Genomic DNA, 19,823 nt, shown 5'->3' with positions numbered 1-19,823 from the left:
CGCCAGCTTTTGTGCCAGTTTGGGCATTTAACTCCAGCTTTTATGCCAGTTCTGGCGTTTTGACGCCCGAATTTCTATGCTAACTTGGAATGTCAGTTTGGGCCATCAAATCTTAGGCAAAGTATGGACTATTATATATTGCTGGAAAGTCCAGGATGTCTACTTTCCAACGCAATTGAGAGCGCGCCAATTGGGCTTCTGTAACTCTAGAAAATCTACTTCGAGTGCAGGGAGGTCAGAATCCAACAACATCTGCAGTCCTTTTTCAGCCTTTGAATCAGATTTTTGCTTAGGTCCCTCAATTTCAGCCAGAAAATACCTGAAATCACAGAAAAATACACAAACTCATAGTAAAGTCCAGAAATATAATTTTTATTTAAAAACTAATAAAAATATAATAAAAAGTAACTAAAACATATTAAAAACATACTAAAAACAATGCCAAAAAGCGTATAAATTATCCGCTCATCAGTGTACATTGTGTAGTTTAAAATTACAGTGTTAGACTGCTAGTATTATGCGAGATATGATGGAAATTGAGAGAGAACAGTGTCATTTCCAAACAGAGGAGATCATGGACCATTTTGTCCTCTGTTATAGTTATCAGGGACTATTTTGTCCTCCGTTAGAGTTAATGGAGTAAAGAACCTAAGTGACTGACAAAATTAATTGTTAAGGACCAATCAAGTAATTAATTTTAGTTGGGGACTAAAGTGTCCAGTTTAAAATTCTTTGAGAACAAAAATGAGTATATACTCATTTTTTAATTTTTAATTAATACAGAACAATAATGTCCTTCATCATCTTCTAGTTCTCCTCTTTGATCATTGACTCACCCTTAGGAGTGTTTGTAGTGCGGTTTGGATCGATTTTGAGTCAAAAATTCATCCGATCCGAACACTAAATTTACTTGCGGTGGGATTTGGATTGAATAATTTAAAAAAAAAAATCGATCAAATCCAATCCAATTTCAAGAGGTATGGATTAGATTGGATTTGCGGTTTTGTAAATTAAAAAAATTAAATACATATAACAAGTCTTATCATCAAATTTTAAATAATAAAAAAACATAACAGCTCTCAACAATATCTTAAAAAGCCAATGATAACATAATAATAGAAATAAAATTTTAGATTAATTAAAATAAATAAATAAATAAATAAAATTTGGAACATAAAATATTTATTAAATAATAATAATACATAAATAATATAAAAATATAATAAATTGGACATGTTATAAGTATAATTATAAATATATTAATAAAATAATAATATTATAACACATTGTGCAGTTTGAATTGAATTGGATCGATTATGAAAAATAGATCCGAAATCTGATTCGATTCATCGATTTACAAAAATAGAATCCAATTAAATTCGAATTAGTATGATTTTAATCGATTTTTAATTTAAATTTGATTGAATGAGCGGTTTAATTTAAATCGATTTAGATTTAAACACCCCTACACTCATATAAGTGAGCAAGTAAGACGCGTATCCGCTCCTCAACTTCATGCAAGTGCTGGCCTTCGCCATACGTAACTGTGTGATGATTCCTTGAGAAGGTAGAGGTGGGCTTATATATAGCTGTGGAGGAAGAAACTCCCAATGAATCCGAACAAAGAGTCCTGGCAAATGAAGTACCACTCTTTAAGGGTATCGAAGTAAGCCGCATTAGGATCCACTTGGCCTTCCTTGCCACTTTGTTGGGTTCAGTGAGTCCGAGTCTCCATTTTTTGTGTGATCCTATGCAATAATAAGAAATTTTGTTATGAAACTAAAATGAACATTATTTGAAGTATATTTAAAAAAAAGGTAACAACTCAAATGAAGATGGTAAAAACATTTTTTTATGAAGATGCTTTGTTTAAAAATGTGATTTATTTTTTAGCTACATTTTAAATAAGACAACACTTCTATAAATATCAAAATCTAACCATACAATTCATCATCCAAAGGTCAAAAGAGAATATTTTCACATGAAGACAATTATAAAATATTCATTGTAGTATCCACCTTTAAAAAATACCAGACTTACATGTAAAGCGTGCGAACGTTCGTCCACCTACAAGGCCGTATTCTCTTTCTGACGTGGAGGTGGTAAAGCCTTTAATGTCATTTGGTTTATGCTTTAAGTCTTTTGTCTACAAAAATGAATACTAAAATAAATCACAATTTATTTTTAAATGCGTCACAGTGTAATAACAACTTGTTTGGCAGCGCGTCACAACAGCGTCACAACAGCGTGAAATGATGTGTTTTAATTAAATATTTTACCGTAAAATTTTTCAAGCAAAATTTAGTGATAAATTTTTGTGTTATAATTTTGTATTATTTTTGGCATTGAAAATTATAATTTAACGACAATAATTTACCAAAAATAAATTTCATTAATTATTATAAAAAAATTTATGATAAATTTGACAATAACGATCGTCGGAATAATCTGACTATAATTAACGTATTTCTAATAGTTTTTAATATGATAAATTTATTGATTATTTTGTTGGCTGCTGATTGTTTTTTTTGGAAAAATAGTATGAAAGTACCTGAAACTTTCAATGTCATTTAACTTATGTTTCAAGTCTTTTATCTACATAGAATAAAAAATAAACAAGTCACAATTTAATTTTAAATGCGTCACAATGACGACGGCATGACAACAACTTGCTTAGTAGAGGTGGCGCATCTCAACAATAATGTGAAATAATGTATTTCAATTAAATACCTTATTCTAAGATTTTTTCAAGCAAAATTTAATGGTAAATTTTTAGGCCGTAATTTTGTGTCAATTTTTACGTTGAAAAATAAATCTAGCGGTAATAATTTACTAACACTACTGGAATTTAGATATTTACTAATACTTTTTATCTAACATTTTTTAAAATGTTAGCTATACTAATAAAATTATACTTTTAGTAACATTCGTAAAATAAATGTGAGAAAATATAATTTTTATTTAAAAAAATAAATAAAAATAAGATACAAACGTTACCAAAGGGGTTCTCTTCATTTTTCCCCAATTTCACGCATCTGAAAGTCGTTCTCACTCCCACTCTCAAAGCTGTGAAACCACTTCTGTAAATCTCGTAAAATTAACAAATAATTAATCAATAAATTAAATTTTAATAAATAAAATTAAAAATATAAATTTTATAGTAAAATAGGATAGATCTAATTAAAATAAAAATTTTGACACTAATTTTAAAGAATTTGGTCGAAGATGGGGTCGAACGAACCGAACCGAACCGATCGAATCGGACTCAACATGGGCCGAAGGTCCAACCCATTGGCCTAATACTTAATGAAGAGAGAGCTCTCTTCTTCCCCATTCAGCAAAAAGGGACGCTAAAACAAGCCAAGGGAAAGAGAAGGGTTCCAACCCTAACCTCACCTTCCAACCACCATATCTCCTCACTCCGAGCTCTGGTCGCCGCACCGTTTGCGACCACGCGACCACCGCGTCGAGCTCTACGAATCTATCGGAATAATTTTCTTGGTAAGCGTCACTTTCACTCCAGTTGTTCTACTCCTTTGATTTTCAAAAATTATTAGAGTGATATTGAGATTTTGCTTTTTTGATGGATTAGGACCCGATTAGCTTGAGGAAAACATTCACTCTAGCTTATGTGACACTTGAGTAAGGTGAGGATCCTAGAACTCTAGCTAATTCTTTAAATTTATGTATTAGGTATTAAGTTTTGGATACATATATGTGGTAGTATAAACTTAGGTGTGTATATATATATATATATGAGCTTGAATTGTGGGCATTGGAAACTTGGTGGAGGATGGGTGTCAATGCTTTGGTGATTTTGGACTTTTGGGGCTGTGTTTGGATTTGGTGGGTTGCCTTGGGAAATACGTGAAAATCGGCCAAGGTATGATTTAGGTTTCACGTATTTAATATATAATATTCTGTGAAAACTTAGGTTAGATGATCTTAGGATAGGAATGAATGCTTGAGTATGTAAATTGTTTAGTACTTTAAATGATATATCTTGAACAACGTTGAGTTTTGGTCTATTGCTAATATTGGTATTGGAATTCTAAATGATAAATTGATGATGCTTGATAAGGTAGAAGGATTAATATGAGTTTGTGGTGGTTTGTTGATGAATCTTGTTGATTAAATAATGAATATTTGGTATGAGATTATGTATATGTTGAGGTTTAATTATTAAGGTAGGATGTAGAGGTTTTGGTATTTTAAATGGTATATTACTGTGTTGAATATGAGTAAAGGAAGTAGGAGTTGAGTTTAGTATTTTGTGAAAATTGAGGTTTGAAGTTTTTGTAAAAAAAATTAATTTTTGACCGAACTTTGACAAGCCATAACTCAGCTTCTGGATCCCCAAATGGTTTCAAACTTATTTCATATGAAAACTGGGTCCGTAAAGTTTACGCCGTTCGAAGAACGAATGAAAAATGTTTTAAAATAAAAAAGTTATGCACGTCGGAAGTTTGGTACTAAAAAGTGAAATTCTGCAACTTAAACAATTTTCTGGTTCTGCATAACTCGCGTACGCGACCACCACACGCGACACGGCCATTCCATTCAGGTTGGGCGTTTCGCGTATACTGGGTGGTGCATGCGTACGCGAGCAAAGGGTGCTAAGGGGGTTGCGTATGCGACCACTTGAATGCGACGTGACCAACCTAATCGGTTTAGGTATCTCACGTACGCGAGCAAGAGGATGCGTATGCAGTAAGGAAAAATCAGTCCTTGCGTACACGAGCAAGAATGCGATGTCCCTGTTTTCAGGAAATGAGTTTTTGTGTTTTAAAGCTAAATTTTGAACCTCTAAACATTTGTTTTTACTCTTTTAGCCTTAGATCATGGTAGTAAGCCTAGTAATAAGGCGAAGCTAGGAAATGGAGGTAACTTGGGGGTGATGCAAAGTTGGAAAAGTGATGAATTATATATGAAAATGGGTATATTTGGAGTGTATATGGTACCATAGCTTAAATGATATGATTATGCAATGATTACAAATGATTATAAATATTATTTGGCTTATGTACTCAATTATCTAAGATACGAGTTTTCCTAGATAAAGTACCTTGACTTGCCACCACGTGTTCCAAGTTGAGACTCGATACTCTGTTGACTCTATGTCGTAAGAGGTGACCGGGCACTTAAGAATTTCCGGGAATGTTGACCCCCATTGAGTAAAGTTTTATATATGTATGAATTATGAATAAAAAGAGAAAAAGTTATGCATAGACTCATGGGGGTGCGTGACGGGGGACAATCCAGGGTTTAGCAGCCGCACTTGTCGGGTTGGCTTGATAACCGATAGATGAGACTCATCAGCCACAGGACAGACATACATCATGTGCATATTGTTTGCTTTGCTTGTTGTGCGTTAATTGAGAATGCCTAAGTGAATTATTATGTTAATTATTATATTTGCTAATTGCAGTACTTGTATACTAGCTGTGTTTGCCGTTGCTTGCTTGTTTGTCTGTGCAGTATCACTGATGTTGGAGGATTGGAGGAAAGGTGGGGACGTTATGGATTTTAATCTAGTTTAAGGTTTGGTTAGTGGTGCACGGATTTTCACACTCCGTACCACTGAACCAGCAAGTGCACTGGGTCGTCCAAGTAATACCGGAGGTGAGTTAGGGTCGATCCCACGAGGATTGTTGGCTTGGATCAAACAGTGGTTATCATGTAAATCTTAGTCAAGCGTATAGAAAAGTAGTTTAGTTGTTTAAGTGTATAAAAGTAAAATAATTAAAATGTTACTCATTTGATGATGAATGCAATGATAATAAGATGGTTAAGGATTCAAAGATACTTTATTCTTCTGGATCAATTCGGTCTTACTGTCTACTCTAATTGTGAATGATTTCTTCTATAGCAGGCTGTATGTGATCAACGCTGGTTTGAAAAGCCGCCAATCTTCCTCAGGTTGAACACCAGGTTTAGTGTGCATCCAGTCTGAATGAGGGTGAAGCTCCTGCAGTTCATTCCCTTGGTGATCCTACTCAAAATGCCACAGACAAGGTCGAATCTTCTGGATTAGAGAATGTTGCATCTTGGTTCTAGCCTTTACCATAAAGACTCTAATCTCCCCATACCTCAGCTGAACTGATGTCTCGAGAAGTCCCCAACAAAGTCGTGGATTAGCCGTCTAAGAGATGTATCCTCAAGCTAGTGGTTCACTGATATCCGATGAATGACGCTCGCTGAACCCATGTAGAATAGAGATAACCTTGTGCCGATTCAACTCATTCATAAGGTTGAAGAACGAAGATACATCTTAGGAGAGAATCAAACACGAATTGAGATAGAATAATAATACTTTTATTAATCCATAAAACTCAGCAGAGCTCCTAACCTTAACCTAGGAGGTTTAGTGACTCATACTGATAGAAAAATACAATGAAAGGTTCGAATGGGCAAAGATTCAGGTCGAAGATCCTAAACAAGGGTGATCTTCTATTTTAAATACTAATCTAATGACTAAGAATTATAGAAATATGATAGACTTAGGCTTGTAGTGCGAAAATCCACTTCTGGGACCCGCTTGGGAAGTGTTTGAGCTGACTTTAGTGTCTCCCACGTGCTTGGACTCCCTAGGGGTGTTGAACGCTGGCTAGGGCCCTCTTTTGGGCATTGGACGCTGGCCACTCCCTTGTGGGCGTTGGACGCCAGGACTAGGATAGATGGCTGGCGTTGAATGCCAATTTTGGGCCTTCAATTCTAAAGCAAAGTATGGACTATTATATATTTTTAGAAACCCTGGATGTTAGCTTTCCATAGCCGTTGAGAGAGCGCCATTTGGGATTCTGTAGCTCCAGAAAAGCTTTTCCGAGTTCATAGAGTTCAGATCCTGACAGCATCTGCAGTGCTTTCTCTGTCTCTAAATCAGACTTTTGCTCCATCTTCTCAATTTCAGCCAGAAAATACCTGAAATTGCATAAAAACACACAAACTCAAAGTAGAATCCAAAAATATGAATTTTATACTAAAACCTATGAAAATATAATAAAACTTAAATAAAACATGCTAAAAACTATATGAAAATGATGCCAAAAAGCGTATAAAATATCCGCATCATCAGTTAGGCTAAAATCTTAGAAGACCACCTGTTAAGGTTTCTGTTTTAGTACCTTAAGCTTTATAATCTGAGTGTCGGCGTTATTGGATTGCCTCTAGCAATCCTAGGACCTTTATATCTTATGTGCGTGGCACCTTTACGATGCTGAGAACCTCCGATTCCCATCCCATACTATGTTGTTGTTTTTCAGATGTAGGTTGAGAGGCACCTCGGTAGGTGTCTGGAGTCCGCAGCGAAGTCGATTATTTTGTGCCCTACTTTTGATATTTTGATATATATATATATATATATATATATATGTACAGATTCTCCTCAGGTGTATATATATACTTTGCTTTTGTACCTCTTAGAGGTTTTATGGAGAACTAAGATTTTAAACATGTATTTTTGGGTTAAAGGTTGTATATTTAGTATGTAAATATTCTCCGACCAGCCTTAGCTTCGCAGGCTGAGTCAGAGGCTTGTTATCTTGTATTCTTGACCCTCTATTCCTTTTTTCTGTTCAATTTATGCTTATGAACTGTGATTTTCTTAGCACGCAAGTAATCTTGTCTCGTGAGCGTTGCGCTTTTTATTTTGCGATTTTGCTTTATCCATTTTTCAAGGCTCCTCGTATATTGTATCATTCTCATTACTATTATTATTATTATTATTATTATTATTATTATTATTATTATTATTATTATTATTATTATTATTATTATTATTATTATTATTATTATTATTATTATTATTATTTCGTAATTCCACACCACCCCTACTTTACAGCTTAAGCGTAAAGCTCTGCATGGTAGGGTGTTACAACCTCTTGCTCTCACTGCAGCTCGCGTTGTCTTGCCACTGGTTCATCCTCTCGCACCGTCGTCTTCGCGCTTGCACCGTCGTTTTCTCGCCGGTTCCATCGTCTGCTCGTCTCACGACCTGGTAAGTTCCAGTTCTCTTGTTTAGTTAGTTTCTTGCTCCTTCAATCCTCTTTAACCTTTACGTAATAATTAATTTCTTGTACAATTATTAGTTGATTTATATTTTTAATTGGTTATTTAGTAGTTAGGTTTTGAATTTAGGTTTTCATTTACCAATCTCGAAGCATGTTTATTTGCTTATTAAGTTGTTAAAACCATACATTATTATGTTTTCATATCCTCTATTTTTTAGTTGCTTTCTCTTACTAAGCTTGGATTCTAATTTTTAATTTCTGTTTTGTTTGATATTGCCAATTGGAAAAACTCATATATTGATTCCAGATGAAATTGTTGTATTGAGTAGTAATTAATTTTATACAAAATAAGAAGATTTAAAAAATATTTTACGATAACAATTCTAGTTCAAATGAAATCAGACATGTTTGGTTCTTTCTTATGCTTCAAATAAGAACGATAATAAGTTCTCTGTTTAGTTGCTGAGAAAAATTCTCTATTAAACGATCTCGTTAAGTTGCTCTTTTCAGTTCGGCTCGAATGGCTCTCGTTTTTCCATGCGTGTCAAATTTTTAGTTATTTGATTTGATTTTTTTCTCCTTTTTTTTTTATATATTTTTAAGGTTTATCATTAGTACTGTAGTAGTTATATTTAGGTACTATGTCTTTGTCCGAAGAAAAAATCCATCCAATTAGAAACACTATTAGCACGTAATTTTAGCAGCCTTTCTACTGTGGAAATTTGGAATTTAGGAAGAAGTTATGGTCAAAACGCACTGAATTGTTTGTCAAATATTTTTCAAGATATTTTAATAGAGTCAATGGACATTAGCAGAATGCAAGTTGCTGAATTGCTTCTAGATTAGAAAAAAGAAGAAAGGAGCTCGTGCTGTCTCGCATCATTTCTTAGTCATAAAAAAAAAGAAAAAGAAAAGGAAAAAAGAAATTATAGTTAAAGTATGAGAAAATGGCATGGCATATTTAGGTGGTGTACGAGTGCATGACCTATTTACTTTCTCGGTTGGAATATCTTAAGAATTTTTCTTACTACTAGTGATGCAACTGTTGTGCAGGTTAGTGGTTAGTTCTTTAAATTTCTCTTACTTGATATCTTATGCTTCAAATTACAAGTTTTACATGAATAATTAATTTTATCTACTTTTAGTATTTTATTTTATTCTTCATGTAGCCTAGGAACTTGAATAGTTCCCGTTTACCTAGTGTACTTCTACATCATATGATTTTTGGCCTTTGGTTAACCTCTTTCATGGGCTAGAATAGATTATTTATTTGATGTATCATAATATGTAAGTGGAAATTCAAACATAACATATCAAGCAAGAGTAAGTATGAGTTAAAAATGGTTACTTTTAGTAATTGGATATATTTGGGATTGATGGTGGTGATTATGCAAAAGAATCATAACAAGTAAAGGCCTCATCAAATGTAGTTGGCTTTATTTAGTGTGATAGGGCTCAGGTGTTGTTATTGATGTACTAGTTGTTTATGTCCCCTGCTTTGAGCTAATATTCTTGACTTGTTTAACTCTAGGGCTGTAGCTAAATTTTTCAAAAGTCGAATTACCCTAATTTTGGAGGACCCTGCTGAAAATCTCGGCTTGAATAAGATCTTGGAAGGGAAAACTAGAAGGATCTCTGCTCGCATGTTCTATAGCATATTGGTGAGTTTTCAGAAATATTTCCAAATTTTACATAAAAACCATAGTTATGCAACATGAATATGCAAGAGCATACTGATAATAACCTAAATCAGATTATGCTTTTGGAGAAGAGGTAGAAAAAAACTGTGTTTTCTAGAAGAATATTGAATTTTATATATATATATATATATATATATATATATATATATGTATCCTCTATTTTAAAATAAATCTACTTTAATATATTTGAAATCATGGAAAAGAGAAACTTGAAACTGGGAAAGAGAAACTTAAAACTGAAAGCTCTTATTTACTACAAGGATAGATAAGAGCCTCTAGCTATATCATCTTGCATTGTGCTCTTTATTCTCTCTTGATATTGCCCCTTTTCTATTGTGTTTGAAATTATTAGCATCTTGGTCGCCACTTTCAATAGTATGTTGTATATGCTGCACACATATGATTTACCCTATGAATATAAATGGACCATCAATTACAATTACACTATTGGTTAATTAGTTCAGGATTTTGTTCAGATTTTTCTTGAATACTTTCTCTCACTTTCTAGTCTAGGTATTCTACATAATTAATAATCTTTATCATTCCTGTGATTCTGGTTTATAATAGTACTATGGCAAACAAGAAAGACAAAGCTTTAAGGTCAAGCATCTTAATGAGAGATATTATCTATGAACAAGAAGAGCAAATTGGATTAGGTCCTCGTCAATCCCGATTAATATCAACTGTGAAGAAAAGTAGAGGATTGAAAGGTAGTTCTATGGTTAATATCATTGGTGAGCTAGAAGATACTGCATCAAGCCCTTCTCAAATACCTTTAGTACCATATGCCAATGATCAAAACTCATCATGTTATCCCATTTTTCCTCTCATTTTCTTCTCTCTCCATAAATCACTATGTGAAACCTACCTCTAATTTTACTATAATTTGTAGATGGAAAAAAGTAGTGTCTTTCGTAGCGAAATTTCCCCTTATATGTGGTTGAAGTGGAGAAGGAGAAGCATTAGCATGGTCATGGAATACTACAATGGCTTCAGATTCTTATCTTTCATGGTCTTTATACTCTGTTTCCTTCTAATACTTTTTTTACCAAGACCCAAAAAACATGGATTGCATAGACAAAGCAGTGCATTCATATTCCCCAATTATATTATGGTTAAGGGATAAATAAGTCTTGTTTCTCTGGAGAATTTAAAGGGTTGAAGTAGACTTTAAGAAGAATATTTGATGATTGGTAATGAAAGTTATGTCAAGTGACATATTTGTGTATTATACTATGATTTTATCATTTTTTTGGCTAAAACATAATGCTTGAAAATAAGTTAAAGTTTGTCTAAATTAAAATTGTTGATTTTAGCTATAATATGAAATATATAGATGCATGCACACACACAGAGCATTTACACTTTGCAGTTGTATGCATATGTATCATTATGCACAGATGTATATTAATTGCTCCTTCAACAGTCATAGTAAATCAAAGTCATCTATATTTTGGGTGGTCTAATAATATTTTATTTTTTCTATATTTTAAGTTCCAAGTAAATCAAAGTCAGATAGTGAAAATACTTTAGAATCATCTACTATAACAGAGGTGTTTCTAAGTCTCATACTAAGTCATTACCTCAAACAAGGGAGAAGAATGTGATTCTTTCACTTAGAAAGAAGCAGGTTTATTTATACTTAAAATTGAAGAAGTTAAAATAGCATTTATAATTCATGCTTTATAATAATCATATTGAGATTTATTGTGGAAATATTGGTATTGGTGCCTTAAAATAGTTATTATCTTTTTGCAGACTCTTTATTCTTCTCTTACTCAAGAGATTCTTGACTTGAAATTAGAGAAAATGAAGCATGGCCAGCTTAAGAAAAGATCAAAAAAAGAAGAAAGTGGTGTGCTTGTAATATTGAGATGAATTTGTGAATTTGTGAATTTAATGAAAGAGGCAAATTTGTACAATGATTATTGATTAATGAAAGAGGCTATAAAAATTTTATTTTGTGAATTTGTGAATTTAATGAAATATTTCATGTTATATTAATTAATTTTAGTATATTTATATTGTGTATAATATAAAATAAAAAAATAGTATAATATAACTAAAAAAATAATACTAAAGAGTAACATTTTCTAAGTGTTAAAAGAAATATTTATGGTAATATTTTTTTAAGTGTTACAAAAAATATCTATGAAAAATTTTTTTTCTAAATGTTATAAAAATAATTTATGGTAACATTTTTTTAAGTGTTACAAAAAATATCTATGATAACATTTTTTAAGTGTTACAAAAATTATCTATGATAACATTTTTTTAAATGTTACAAAAGATATTAATTGTAATATTTTTCTAAGTGTTATTATCATAAATGGTCTATTGTAACATTTCTCATAATATTATTATAGAATATCTTTAATAACATTTTTACTAAATGTTATGAAATCTTTAGAAAAATATTAGTAAAACTCTTTAGTAACATAAAGTATATTTAACATTTGTTAAAATGTTACTAATATACATAGGTAACATTTTAATATGATTTGGTAACATTTTTTTAAATGTTAGTAAAAATCAAGTATGTAGTAGTGCAAAAATGAATTTCATTGGCTATCGTTAGAAAAACATATGCTAAATTCAACGATAACGATCATCGGAATAACCCGGCTATAACTAGCACATTTCTAATAGTTTTTATTATGATAAAATCATTAATTATTTTGCTAGCTACTAGTTATTTTTTTGGAAAAAATGGTGTGGAGGTGCTTGAAGCCTTCAATGTCATCTGGCTTATGCTTCAAGTTTTTTCCGACAAGAATGAATAATAAAACAAATCACAATTAATTTTTAAATGCATCACAATGACAACGGTGTGATAGCAACTTGTTTGGCAGAAGTAGCGCATCACAACAACGTGAAATGATGTGTTTTAATTAAATACTTTGTCGTAAGATTTTTCCAAGCAAATTTAGTGATAACTTTCTGTGTTAAACTTTTGGATCATCCTTATTGTTGAAAATTATAATCTGACGATAATAATTTACCAAAAAAATTTTCATAAATTATCGTCAGAAAAATCTTTTCTAAATTTGAAAATAACGATCATCGGAATAACCCGACTATAACTAACGTATTTCTAATAGTTTCTAATATAATAAATTTATTGATTATTTTGCTGGCTGCTAATTATTTTTTTTTTGAAAAATGGTATGGAGGTGCTTGAAGCCTTCAATGTCATCTAGCTTTTTGCTTCAAGTCCTTTACCTACATAGAATGAATAATAAAACAAGTCAAATTTAATTTTAAATGCGTTACAATGACGACGGTGTGACATCAACTTGCTTAGCAGAGGTGGCGTATCACAATAACAACGTGAAATAATGTATTTTAATTAAATACCTTACCCTAACATTTTTTCAAGAAAAATTTAATGGTAAATTTTTATGCCATAATTTTATGTCATTTTTTACGTTGAAAAATAAATCTGGCGGTACTAATTTACCAAAAATGAATTTCATTGGTTATCGTCAGAAAAACCTATGATAAATTCAACGATAACGATCGTCGGAATAACCCGGCTATAACTAGTGCACTTTTAATAGTTTTTATTATTATAAATTCATTGATTAATCTGCTGGCTACTAATTATTTTTTTGGAACAATGGTATGGAGGTGCCTGAAGCCTTCAATGTCATCTGGCTTATGCTTTAAGTCTTTTGCCTACAAAAATGAATAATAAAACAAATCACAGTTCATTTTTAAATGTGTCACAGTGACAACGGTGTGATAACAACTTGTTTGGCAGAAATGGCGCATCACAACAACGTGAAATGATGTGTTTTAATTAAATACTTTGTCATAAGATTTTTACAAGAAAATTTAGTGATAAGTTTTTTCGTTATAATTTTGTATCATGACGATAATAATTTACCAAATAAATTTCATTAATTATCTTAAAAATATCTTTCCTAAATTTGACAATAACGATCGTCGGAATAACCCGACTATAACTAACGTATTTCTAATAGTTTCTAATATGATAAATTTATTGATTATTTTGCTGGTTGCTAATTATTTTTTTGGAAAAACGGTGTGGAGGTGCCTGAAGCCATCAATATCATCTTACTTATGCTTCAGTCATTTCCTTGCCTAGAATGAATAATAAAACAAGTTACAATTTAATTTTAAATGCATCATAATGACGACGGTGTGACAACATGTTTAACAGAGGTGGCGCATCATAACAACAACGTGAAATAGTGTATTTCAATTAAATACCTTACCCTAAGATTTTTTCAAGCAAAATTTAATGGTAAATTTTTACGTCATAACTTTTTGTAATTTTTTACGTTGAAAAATATAATCTGGCGGTAATAATTTACCAAAAAATGAATTTCATTGATTGTCGTAAGAAAAACCTATGATAAATTCAAGGATAATGATCGTCGAAATAATCCAGCTATAACTAGCGTATTTTTAATAGTTTCTATTATGATAAATTCATTGATTATTCTGCTGGCTGGTAATTATATTTTTGGAAAAATGGTGTAGAGGTGCCCGAAGCCTTCAATGTCATCTGGCTTATGCTTCAAGTCTTTTGCCTACGAGAATAAATAATAAAATAACTCACAATTCATTTTTAAATGTGTCACAATAACAACGGTGTGTTAGCAACTTGTTTGGTAGAAGTGGCGCGTCACAACAACGTGAAATGACATGTTTTAATTAAATAATTTGCCATTAAATTTTTCCAAGCAAAATTTAGTGATAATTTTTGCGTTATAATTTTGTATCATCTTTGGCGTTGAAAATTACAATCTGATGGTAATAATTTACCAAAAATACATTTCATTAATTATCGTTAGAAAAATCTATGCTAAATTTGAGAATAACGATCGTTCGAATAATCCGACTATAACTAACATATTTCGAATAGTTTCTAATATGATAAATCTATTGATTATTTTGCTCTTTACTAAATATTTTTTTTTTGAAAAAATGGTTTGGAGATGCTTGAAGCCATCAATGTCATCTGACTTATGCTTCAAGTCCTTTACCTGCATAGAATGAATAATAAAACAAGTCACAATTTAATTTTAAATGCGTCACAATGACGACGGTGTGACAACAACTTGCTTAGCAAAGGTGGTGCATCACAAGAACAACGTGAAATAATGTATTTCAATTAAATGGTAAATTTTTACGCCATAATTTTGGGTCATTTTTTTGGTTGAAAAATATAATCTGGCAGTAATAATTTACCAAAAATGAATTTTATTGATTATCGTAAGAAAAACCTATGCTAAATTCAACGATAACAATTGTCAGAATAACCCGACTATAACTAGCGCATTTTTAATAGTTTCTATTATGATAAATTCATTGACTATTCTGCTAACTGCTAATTATTTCTTTGGAAAAATAGTGTGGAGGTGCCTGAAGCCTTCAATGTCATCTGGCTTATGCTTAAAGTCTTTTTCCTACAAGAATGAATAATAAAACAAATCACAATTCATTTTTAAATGCGTTACAATGACAACGGTGTGATAGCAACTTGTTTGGCAGAAGTGCTGCATCACAACAACGTGAAATGATGTGTTTTAATTAAATACTTTGCCATAAGATTTTTCTAAGCAAAATTTAGTGATAAGTTTTTGCGTTATAATTTTATATCATCCTTGGTGTTGAAAATTATAATCTGACGATAATATTTCACCAAAAATACATTTCATTAATTATCGTCAAAAAAATCTTTCCTAAATTTGACAATAACAATCGTTAGAATAACCTGACTATAACTAACATCTTTCTAATAGTTTCTAATATGATAAATTTATTGATTATTTTGCTCGTTACTAATTATTTTTTGGCAAAATGGTGTGGAGGTGCCTGAAGCATTCAATGTCATCTGACTTATGCTTCAAGTCCTTTACCTACATAGAATGAATAATAAAACAAGTCACAATTTAATTTTAAATGCGTCACAATGACGACAGTGTGATAGCAACTTGCTTAACATAGGTGGCGCATCACAACAACAATGTGAAATAATATATTTCAATTAAATACTTTACCCTAAGATTATTTCCAGCAAAATTTAATGGTGAATTTTTACGGCATAATTTTGTGTCATTTTTTATGTTGAAAAATATAATCTGGCAGTAATAATTTACCAAAAATGAATTTCATTGGTTATCGTCAAAAAAATCTATGCGAAATTCAACGATAACGATCGTCGGAATAACCTGTCTATGACTAGCGCATTTCTAATAGTTCTTATTATGATAAATTCATTAATTATTCTGCTAGCTGCTAATTAATTTTTGTAAAAAAGGTGTGAAGGTGCCTGAAGCCTTCAATGTCGTCTGGCTTATGCTTCAAGTTTTTTTTACAAGAATAAATAATAAAACAAATCACAATTCATTTTTAAATGTGTTACAATGACAACGGTGTGATAGCAACTTGTTTGGCAGAAGTGGCACATCACAACAACGTGAAATGACGTGTTTTAATTAAATACTTCGCCGTAAGATTTTTCCAAGAAAAATTTAGTGATAAGTTTTTGCGTGATAATTTTATATCATTCTTGGTGTTGAAAATTATAATCAGATGGTAATAATTTACCAAAAATAAATTTCCTAAATTATCGTCAGAAAAATCTTTCCTAAATTTGACAATAACGATCGTTAGAATAACTTACACTAACTAATATATTTCTAATAGTTTCTAATATGATAAATTTACTAATTATTTTGTTCATCACTAATTATTTTTTTGGCAAAATGGTGTGGAGGTGCCTAAAGCCTTCAATGTCATCTGACTTATGCTTCAAGTCCTTTACCTATATAGAATGAATAATAAAATAAATCACAATTTAATTTTAAATGCGTCACAATGACGTTGGTGTGACAGCAACTTGCTTTGCAGATGTGGCGCATCACAACAACGTGAAATAATGTATTTCAATGAAATACCTTACCCTAAGATTTTTTTAAGAAAAATTTAATGGTAAATATTTTTACGCCATAATTTTGTGTCATTTTTACGTTGAAAAATATAATCTGGCGGTAATAATTTATCAAAAATGAATTTCATTGGTTATCGTAAGAAAAACCTATGCTAAATTCAACGATAATGATCGTCTGAATAACCTGGCTATAACTAGCGCATTTTTAATCATTTCTGCTATTATGATAAATTCATTGATTATTCTGCTGGCTGCTAGTTAATTTTTTTTTTTGGAAAAATGATGTGGAGGTTCCTGAAGCCTTCAATGTCATCTGTCTTATGCTTCAAGTTCTTTGTCTACATTGAATGTATAATAAAACTAGTCAATTTTAAATGCATCACAATGAAGATAGTGCGATGGCAACTTGCTTGCCAGAAATGGCGCATCACAATAATAACAACGTGAAATGATGTGTTTCAATTAAATACTTTACCTTAAGATTTTTTCAAGCAAAATTTAATGGTAAGTTTTTGCGCCGTAATTTTGTGTTATTTTTAGTGTTGAAAATTGTAATCTGATGGTAATAATTTACTATCGGAAACGAATTTCATTAGTTATCATTAAAAAAACTACTCTAAATTCGACGATAACGATCGTTGGAAAATTCGACTATAACTAGCATGTTTCTAATAGTTTCTATCATGATAAATTCATTGATTATTCTCTTGGCTGATTATTTTTTTGGAAAAATGTATGAAATAATATGTATATATACAAATACAAAATGATTGATAGCTTTTGATATATATAAAATAATTTTAAAACATAAATTAAATAAATCACTTACTGTAAATTCATGCATAATGTAAATCATAACATCACTGAAAAAAACAAAGATACTCTATTATATAACTCTAATTGATGGTGACCATTGTATCATAAAATTTCTATAAATGCTTAACCAAACAATTGTTTTAATTTCTCAAAACCAAACTAATAAATGAATGAATAAACACTTGAGACTTTAGAGATTTAATTCCAGGTCCAATGCAGGGTCATTTAAGTTAATGATATTGACAAAATGATTCTTGACAATAGGTTTGTTGAGCTTATCGATCAATGCCCTAGTTCCATCAACTGTTGAAACTTCCATTATCTCCTCCACTTGGTGGATGAGTGGAGTTGATGATGATGGCAGTCTTGTCATTTCCGTTAGATAGCTCAAGGTAGAAGACGACCTAAGCTCGAGAGGAAAATTGCATGGCCGAATTGTTGATGACGGCGGTCGTGACATTGCGGCTCGAGTAGCATAAGGATATGGGCTAGCTCTTGTTAATCTTGGTTGAAAAGAATTAGCAACCAATCTTCTATGATGACTAGGAATCAAACGTTCTCTTTGAGAATTGACAAGGTTTGGTGAAAATGATTGTGTTCCCCTATAAAGGTTATTTTCTCGAGTTAATAAATGAGACTCAGAATGAATTATGAGTGCTTGAAAACTATGAAAAACTTGGTTGCATATTCTACATGAAATAGGATTTTGGTGATTATTGTTAAGAGAACGATATTGCCCATAGTTGAACAAACCTTGTCGACGGAAGTTGTAAAAGGTGTCGGACATTATTACTATCGAAAATGATAAGGATCTACAAAAAAAAAGGCGAAAACTTTAGAGTTTAGAGTTTAGACACGACTAATTATTTTTTACTTCTGTTTGATATATTCTCATACATCAAACTAGGCTTTTTATAGGTAAAACTGCTTGATGAAAATTAAATGAATGCATTGCATTTTTCATATTTATAATCATATGTTCAAAACAATTAAATTGGTGTGGTATTATAAGCATTAATGACATTTAATAATTGATAAATAATTAAAGTTTGACTAGTTGAATGGTTACAAGTTTTAACATATACAAGGGGCGCAAAGAGTGGTTTTCTTGTGTTAGACAAAGAGGATAGCAAATTTAGAAAGTTTTTTGCATGAAAATTTTCCCTTAAACCAAAGAGTATTACTTTAGTATCAAGATGAACAAAAACTAATGAAAAATAAATAAAACTAATAAATCTAAACAATTATGGCATGCACATGATGCAAATAATTTATATTTCAATTCATAAGAAATATTTTTCCTTTAATATATAAATGATTTTTCATTAAGAGATAAAATCTTATTTAATAATAAAATAATAAATAATCATAGTTTTTCTAATATATTTATATTTAATGGAGTTTTCCATGAAAATTTTACTGCAAATCGTCATTTAATTAGTCTATGTAGCTAGCCAACTTTAATTAATAGAATAAGATTTTATTGTACGTATGTTTAATATAAAAATGTATCATTTCTCAGTTTGTGTATGCTGATTAATAAATTAGTGATTAGTAAATTAAACTTTAATTGGACGAAAAATAAAAGTTAGAGAAAAGTATAATTCTGTATTTAGTGACTTTTAATTAAGAAATAAAATCTTATTTAATAATGAAAGGAAAAATAGTAAGAAAATCGTAGTTTTTCTAATATATGTATAGTTTTTTATATAAGACAGTAGAATATCGACTTGAATATTAGTTTCACTATTAAAAACACGGAAGTTCATCACAAAAATTTTATTCCAGACTTATGTTAATAGCAAAATTAAATTAGTGTGTCTCAAATTTGCTATGAAAATAGCCTGTGTCAGAACTGCGTTTGTGAAAGACTTAGGTTTAGTCAGGTAAAGTTTTATTTTTTAAAAGTTGTAGTATTAATATTTAATAAATTAAATTAAAAATAATTTTTAGTAAATATAAATATAAATAAAATTAGTTTAGATAAGTTCATAAATAAATTTTTTAACATTTAATTTATAAAAAATTTTAGTATTAATATTTGGTACAATTTTTTAAATTAATTTGTAATTTTTTAAAAAAGTTATTTAAAGTACTTATGAAAAAGTAAAAAAATAAGTGAATTCTCTTATAATAAAAAACTTTAATTTTTATCACTTTCTTTTTAAAATAAGTACTTTTGTGACTTATATATATATATATATATATATATATATATATATATATATATATATATATATATATATATATATATATATGTTTTAAGTTTCTTTACCAAAAGTGTTTAATTAAATTATTTATCTAGACTAGTCCTAAGTGTATAGGTAAAATAACTTTTAAAATTTTAAAATACTATAATAGATGTTATTCATG

This window comes from Arachis hypogaea, chromosome 19 (assembly GCF_003086295.3).
Source record: "Arachis hypogaea cultivar Tifrunner chromosome 19, arahy.Tifrunner.gnm2.J5K5, whole genome shotgun sequence".
In the NCBI taxonomy this organism is placed as follows: Eukaryota; Viridiplantae; Streptophyta; class Magnoliopsida; order Fabales; family Fabaceae; genus Arachis; species Arachis hypogaea.
The sequence above is the reverse complement of the archived record's forward strand: the minus strand, read 5'-3'. Positions refer to the sequence as shown.